Source organism: Oryzias melastigma, linkage group LG21 (assembly GCF_002922805.2).
Source record: "Oryzias melastigma strain HK-1 linkage group LG21, ASM292280v2, whole genome shotgun sequence".
Lineage (NCBI taxonomy): Eukaryota > Metazoa > Chordata > Actinopteri > Beloniformes > Adrianichthyidae > Oryzias > Oryzias melastigma.
The window spans coordinates 2,493,133-2,501,086 of record NC_050532.1 but is presented as its reverse complement, the minus strand read 5'-3'; the positions used below and the strand labels follow the sequence as shown (position 1 = coordinate 2,501,086).

Genomic DNA, 7,954 nt, shown 5'->3' with positions numbered 1-7,954 from the left:
TCTTCTGATCTATATTCAAAGTGTTTTTTTTTAGTTATAATTATACCATTTTTAGGCAAAATCAAAAAATCAGTGGTTTTCTTGGACATAGTTTCTGCAGAGTGGCAGGAGTTCATTAGAAATTCACCTTTGAATTGTGAGTGGAACTGTTGACTTGTGGCTGAGAGCTCTCTGTTTACATTCTCCTGCTAGCTTACAGCCCCACACACCTCCAACATGGGGATCAGTATTGGAGCCATCCAGCTGTACAGTTTTGAGTCAAATGTCAGATTGGAGAGATAAACATGGATCTAGTTGTCTCATCAGCAGGAAGGGAAGCTTGTGGTGTATTTTCTACGCAACAGATAAGATATTTCGTTTTTTTTCATCTGCTCCGGATTCACAAAGATTTGAATAAAGAAATACTCAGAAATGTTATTTTAAGCTTAATTCTCTTCAAATAAACTCACTGGCCACTTTGTTACACACACCTGTCCAAGTGCTCGTTAACTCAAATCTCTAATCAGCCAATCACACGGTCACTTAGTCAGGTAGACGTGGTCGAGACGATCTGCTGCAGTTCACACTGAGGATCAGAATGGAGAAGAAAGGCGGTTGAAGCGACAACTTTGAACATGGTATGGTTGTAGGTCTGAGTATTTCAGAAACTGCTGATCTGAGATTTTCACCCACAACCATCTCTGGGGTTTACAGAGAATGGTCAGAAAAGGAGAAAATGTTCAGTGATCAGAATTTGGCATCAACAACATTAAAAGCATGGATCCATCCTGGTTTTTATCAATGGTTCAGGCTGCTGGTGGTGGTGGTGGTGGTATAACGATGTGTTTGTCCTCCATTATGAGAAAAAAGCCACAAGAACATGTTAGAAACATGATCTCCATTGGTCTTTTAGGACTCGGTATCCTTCCTGTCGGTTCCAGACCACATATCCAGTCACAGTCCTCCTCTCAAGACAGAGGAAGACTGTTCCTTTGGGGCAGAGCTGTCAAACTCACTTTAGATCAGGGGCCGCATTCAACTCATCTGATCTTTTTTTTTCCAAAATCCTTAAGGATCCCCCTCCAGTTAAGCATTCACAGCTCAGTGGCCTAGTGGTAGAGTGTCCTGGACTAAGAGATTGGGTGTTCAAATCCAGGGTGGGGCAGACCAAACTGTAACAATGAGACTCAGTGTTTCTGTTGGATGGATGGATGGGGGGTAAACTACCATGAGGTCCCCCACATGGCATAGCTGCAGCTCAGTGCTCCTCCAGGAGGCCAGATGAGTGGTGTGTGGAAACGTTTGAGACTTGAACTGAGTTTTAATTATGCAGGAAGTAAAGCAAGAGAAAAATCCCCCCTCAGAGTCTGTTCAGAGTTTTATTTAAAAAGTTACATGATCCCTTTGAAACTTAAAGCTCACAGAAGCACCAGTCGCAGTTGTACACTAAAAAAACAAACAAAAAACACCCCAAACATGTACGGAAAACTCAAACACGGCAAATGTAAAACCCTCCTGATGGCGGTTACTCTTATCTCTTTAGAGCAGTGTTTCTCAAATGGTGGGGCGTGCCCCCTGGGGGGGCGTGGGGCAGCCCCAGGATCATGCAGTTTATGTTAGTTACTAAACAGTTGATGGAGGACCGTCAGTGACCATGATATCCACACAGAGAGAGGAGAAAATACTTAATTAAACCTTAAGAATTGCGATGGAAAAATGTTTAACAGATGAAAAGAAAAGGAGAGAAAGAGACAAATGTTAATATTTAATGATAATAAAGGTGCAATATTTTGAAGAGATATTTGTATAACTTGAGCAAATTAACTAATGATACCGATGATATTTGCAGCAGAAAGTTGTAGGGGGGTCACGAAAGAATAAGTTCTTCATAGGGAGAGAAAATAATTGAGAAACACTGACCTAGAGAAACAAAAGTTTCCTTTATTTTTGATTCTCACAGCAAAGCTGGAACCACATGATAGAAAGGAAAGGAGGGAGGAGTGTAAAGACCAGGAGTCACGAGGAGAACCTGCTGCTGGAGGAGTGTATTTGGTTCTGAAAAGTTCCTTTACGTTTGTAAATAATCCATAGGAAACTTTAAAAAAATCAGAGCTTAAGAGGAGGAGCTTGAATGCAACACATGAAAATAAAATGTATTGTAATTCAGGAGCTTAATGCTAACTTTCATTACCAACAAAAACCTTCACTTGAATGAGTTTGGGCATCACGGGAAGTGAGCGGCAACAAAGACTTCAGACGTCCTGAACCTTCATGGCGTCCTGCGGCCAGCCGTACGTGTCCAGAGTGAAGGAGTCGTAATCGGGACTGTAGATGTGGGACAGCACGAACGCCTCCTTGTCTTTGGGTTCAGGGTACAACGAGGCGATGTTGTGTTTGTATGCATAGTCGACGATCTGGTAGAAGAGGAGAAAAGGAAGAAGGGATGAGGAGACATTTAGAAAACAGGATTCTCTACTTGTTTAATAAAAAACGGGGTTTTGATCCTCAGCTTCTCTGGTTCAAAAACCCAAAATAGTGTTTTTAACGTGTTCTTCTAGCATTTTTCTGATGATGAAGGACATATAGTAAGAAAATGAAACTTAAAATTGTGTTTATTTATTCAGTCAAATAATTGAGAATTAGGAGCAGATGAAAATATACACTTTGATATAAATTTAATTTGTTCCAATATTGCTCGCCATTTTTGTTACACTGCTATTGTTAGGTTGTGGATGTGAGGGAATGTAAACTAAAGGGAGGGCATGTAAACCAGGGTGTCAAACGTATGGCCCGCAGACCGCATCTGGACAGCCAGATGGTTGAATCCGTTCCAGTCATGAGGAGAAAAAATACAAGGATGTTGAAAAAAAAAAAGCAAGTTTCTAGTTGAAAAAAATGGCTGCAATGCACAATTTCGCCAATAGGCGCAGCAAAGGGAATGAAATACCGTCACAAGAGCCTCACTGCTGTTAAGCCGCTATAAAAATGATCAGGTGCAACACCACAATCCTCAAAAATGTCAATGTCATCCTATTTTTTTATGCTATTTTTGAGTTTAGCTAATATTTTAGCTGCAGCGATTTCAGACATGAACTTCCGCGATTTCAACTATCAGTTTCAGCATCTTCAGCTATTTGTTGGATTTTCAGGCCCTCATTTGAATCTAGATTGTCTAAAAACATGGAATGTTTGAGTAAATTTTACATTAATAAAGCATCTTATATACTTTTCAGTGGTTTAAAAAACAAAAAAAATGGAAAAAGAGATGTTTTCTATATAATGGATAAACAAGTGAAGTTGGTGCTAGGGTGAGTACCTGATTCCAGGTATTGGTGCACATTTTTCCAGAGATTTAATGAATGGTTGTTAAATTATTTTTTTCTTAGGAGGATTGGGCTTTTAGATTGGGCTTTTAGATTGGGCTTTTAGAAACCAGAAGAGTGAGCAAACTCCAGGAACAGGTGGGAGGACCTAAACATCTTAGGGAAGATTTTACACCTCAAGACGCATGAAAAGCATCATAATGTGTTCATACAAATCATAAATTTTTTTTTTTTTTTTAACAAAAATATAATATAATGAGTTTTAAAACATTTTGAGCTCTCAAACAAGCCTTTTTATTTCAAGGAGGGTCAGGATAAAAAAACCCTGAAATTATCAAATGTTTACATAGAAAATTTAGTAAATATTCATTAAATCCAACCAAACATGGCAAAACAGGACATCTGTCATTGTTTCTTCCAATAATATTTACATCAATTAAAGAAAGTCCCACTTTTGTTCAGCTTATATCCCTAGTTGTGTGGACATGAGTATCTCACTGGAAAAGCTGATAAATAAATGGATCTGAAAGATGATTTTTGTGTTGTTTTTCAGTATATTAAACCACTTCACTCACCTTCACTGCGATCTTGAAGGACACCTCTCTGATGGTGCTGAGAGGAGGATACAGCCTCCCCTCAGCCAGGTGCTCCTCCGTCACCATGTCGGCGATAGCCTGAAAAACAAAAAATCATTTAATGAGTCCTGCTTTAAAACATTCCCTTAAAAAAAGAACAGAAAGATCACTGAAACAGCCATTAGATGTCCTCGTGAGTTCTGAAGAGAACACAGGGGTAACCCAATGACATGAAGTTCTCTCTAAAACTGTCAGAACTCAAAGAATCCCGTCACACCTCTGCGGTGGTGAGGAAGATGTCGTCAGATATGTGGCGGACTCCGCAGGCTATGACGCCCAGAGCCACTCCGGGGAATACATAGGCGTTGTTTCCCTGTCCGGGGTAGAAGCTCCGCCCATCAGCCAGCGTCACCTTGCTGAACGGACTCCCGCTGGCGAAGATGCCCCGCCCCTAATTAAAAAAATAACATAATAATAAGAGGTTCAAGATCTGTCCTGTGTCCACATGAAGTAAATCAAATGCATCACAGGAAGACGTGAAAACTGGAATGACCCTCAAAGGAGAGACTGGGATCTCCATCAAACCTTTATCTTTCCTTCTGTTTCAACTTTGCTTTCATGTGTTTGGATTCAGAACTCTGAACAGCAATGATCTTCTGTGTTGTTTTTTGTTCAGTCTTCCTCACGACTCTTTAGGCTACTGATCCGGACTGACAGAATATTTACATTTCAAGAGAATATTTGCAGTTTTTTTTAACTAATATAACTATTTACTGATAAAATTCTCCTTTTGTACTGCGCGTTTGAGTGGAAACTGACCTTAGGAAAGAGCTGACATTTAGATGCAAGAAAGCAAAAGCTATAAACTTAAATTCAACAATGGAATTTAGATTTTTTTTAAATCCTAGTTTATTGAGCATCATTGGGGAGAAAATGTTGGAATTTGAAGACGTATATTTTGAAAGTTGGCGTGGTAAGCTTGCAAAAGCAGTGTTTCCTGATAACTCTGATATTTTTTACTGGCATATATTTAATATACAAAACCCTGGCTACTGAACAACACGATATGACGACAATTAGAAATTTGGGTATGGTTAACAACAAACTTCCGTTGGTAAGAAAATATAAAAATTTACTTTGGTCATTCCTCAAAAAAAATTACATAAACCTGTTTGTCACCTTCAAATGACCAAAAACTAAAATGGTTGCTATGGAGATAAAAAGAAAGGGAAGCTGCCATTATGGAATAAAAGAGGTTTTTCTACTTGGAGCTGTGACCAGGGTGGCAGAGGGGGAGGGCGTGTAGCAGTGAGGGCGCTAAAGGCTGATTTATATTTCCACGTGATTCGTAATCGCTTCAGTCGCAGTGGTCACATGGCCATCAGAGCAGAATCGCTTCAGTCGCATCAGAATGTTGCACTTCCTGGTGACGTCACCCGCGACTGAAATGTTATGCCCGGAGTGCAATCGCGTCATTCGCGTCTGATCATGTTACTAATAAATGCAGAACACGATTGCGTTGCTTGGAAAGTATAAATATGAGTCAGAAGTTCATCGCAGTTATAGAAGAGTCGTAATCAAATCCAGCCAACATTAGTCTGAACGAGACCGCCAGATTGTAGATGCAACGCCAGCGATTACAAATCTCGTGAAGGTATAAACCAGCATTAAGGGGGGCGATGAGGCAGGTAACAACGTTGCTTTAATTCTAATTTCTAATTATTTAAGATATTGGTTATTCTGAGAGTGAAACAGCCGTCATGTGACTTCCTCTTTAGCTTAGCTTGTGAGTTATATTCCTTATAAATTAATTTTGGACTTAAAAAAGGATTTCCACACAATGTAGTGAGATAAATTTGTTAGTAAAAGTTGATCTATGAAAATGAGAAAAATATGTTTACAGCTATTTTTAAGTCCGCTCCAGTTTTATTTTGCAGCCACCATTATTTTTCACTTGCCAAACTTGTAATAAAAATGAGCAAAACTATTCTAAAACTTGCTGTTTTCTTCTACTGATGCGTACATTTTGTAATTCCACACCCGACCTGTTGGAATCAGAATCTGTGAGTGGAGGTTGTGGTGTACCTCTGTGAGCTGGTAGCACTGCTCCGCCGTGCACTCTGCCTTGCTGGTGGGATTGCTGAGTGCGAAGATGATCGGTCGCTGGTTGAAAGCTGCCATGTCTGTGATTATCTTCTCCGTGAACGCTCCTCCGACTGCAGCCACTCCTGCAGGACAGACTCCAGCCTCAGTTCTCTCACAGCATTAGAGATGAAGATTTAAATCATAAAAAACCCTCTGAACTAGCCTTGATTTAGTTTTGTTTGGAAATGAAGATGTTGAGACTAAACAGAATAAATGACACTGACAGAGAGCAGCTTTACACACTTTTAGTGAACGTTCCCACATTTTAGAGCACTTGTGTCAAAGTCAAGGCCCGGGGGCCGGATCCGGCCCTCCTGGTAATTATAATCCGGCCCTCCAGATCATTTTATTTTATTGTTATTAATGGCCCGATGTTATCTTGCGCTTTTTTCTAACTTGTATAATTCTGACAAAATATACATTTATGGAGAGAAAAATATTGAACGTTATTTAAGGTTTAAGATAATCTATTCTGGAATAATATTCCTGCATTTTTATTATTCATAGTTGTGTAAAAAAAATATGGTTTTAAAAATTGACATACTGCAAGCTTTTTAGACTATTTTGGCATTTACTAAGATTATTTTTGGCTATTTTTGAGTCTAACATTTCAGCTACATGCTAGCTGTTTTGGCTAATTTAGGCTTTTTTTCCCCCCATGTTTTTAGGCTATTTTGAAGTTCAACTATTCTGCCAAATTTTGCATTTAGTCAATATTTTAGCTGGCTATCAGCTTTAGCGTTTTCACCTATCAATTTCAGCATCTTCAGTGGCCAAATTCAGCTTACAGAATTCACACTAGCATCATCACAGGTAATGCTATACATCTAGTTCATTCTTACGTTAAAAAGTTATGGTTTTAAAGTTTTAAAATTTTCGTTTTAGTGCTTTCAATAAAAGTTTATCCTGTTTGGCCCGAGACCTAAGGTGTGTTTTGGATTTTGTCCCCTTGTGTGATTGAGTTTGACACTCCTGTTTTAGATCTTTAATTCTTACAACTTTATATCTGTAAAACGTAGAAAAATGCTGGAATGTCTAAGGATGAAACATTTACATCAGAATAATTTGAGTTAAAGTGTTTTAGGAATATATTAATGACGTTTTTAAAACAGCTTTCACTTAGACTGAATTACATTTCACATTCAGTTGACTATCGGATTCTCCAGGAGGATTGGAAAGGTAACTAGAATAAAGTGACAGAAAAAGCAAAGCAGGACGGTAAAGAAGGTACAAATACAAATGTAGAAGTGGCTTTTCCTGTGAGGAACCAGACACAAAGACAGATTATTCTTCTGCAGGAAAACAGATTATCCCACTCCTCCAGCAGTCACACGTACCCAGTGGAGCTTAATAAATGACTGACCGAGTCCTTTAGGGTACATTAGGTTAATGCGTCCTAGATCATTTGTGCTGAGTGATCAGCGAGGACTGCATTATCCAGAGGTAATCAAATCCTGAATGAATGAACTGGTACTCTGGTCAGTACTTAGTTGGTTCCACTCGTATTCTGTTTGGAAGAACCCACATCCATGTCTGACATCGAAAGTGGTGCAGATGTTCCCTTGAGACTCTTCCGGCCACATTAAGGGACATCATGAAAGTGGGACGTACCATTGTCGTGCATGTGGCAAGCGTACCGTGGAGTAACTGTGAGGATAATAGAAATCACACGATCCTATGACGTACAGGTGATGCTGTTGTACGGTGTCCTTATGCCACGTTCTACTCATTAGTAAGGCATGAGTACTGGTTCTTTGTTGAAAGCACACACAGGGTGATAGGCAAGTAGTACTGCCACAAACGATTATTCTAGTAGTCGACAAATCACAGATAATTTTTTCAGATTTTTATCTGCAAAAAGGCTAGTTTGAATGCTGTAAGCTTGATAGCTAAAAATGCTAAAGCTGGTAGCCAGCATAAATATTAGTTCAA

The 7,954-nt window shown here is 39.3% G+C and overlaps 1 protein-coding gene across 1 annotated transcript in view; it reads right to left on the bottom strand.

Moving 5' to 3' along the window:
- nxpe3 (neurexophilin and PC-esterase domain family, member 3) overlaps positions 1-7,954 on the bottom strand; it is a 22,992-nt gene that overhangs the window by 6,213 nt on the left and 8,825 nt on the right. The gene's annotated exons all lie outside the window — the stretch shown is intronic.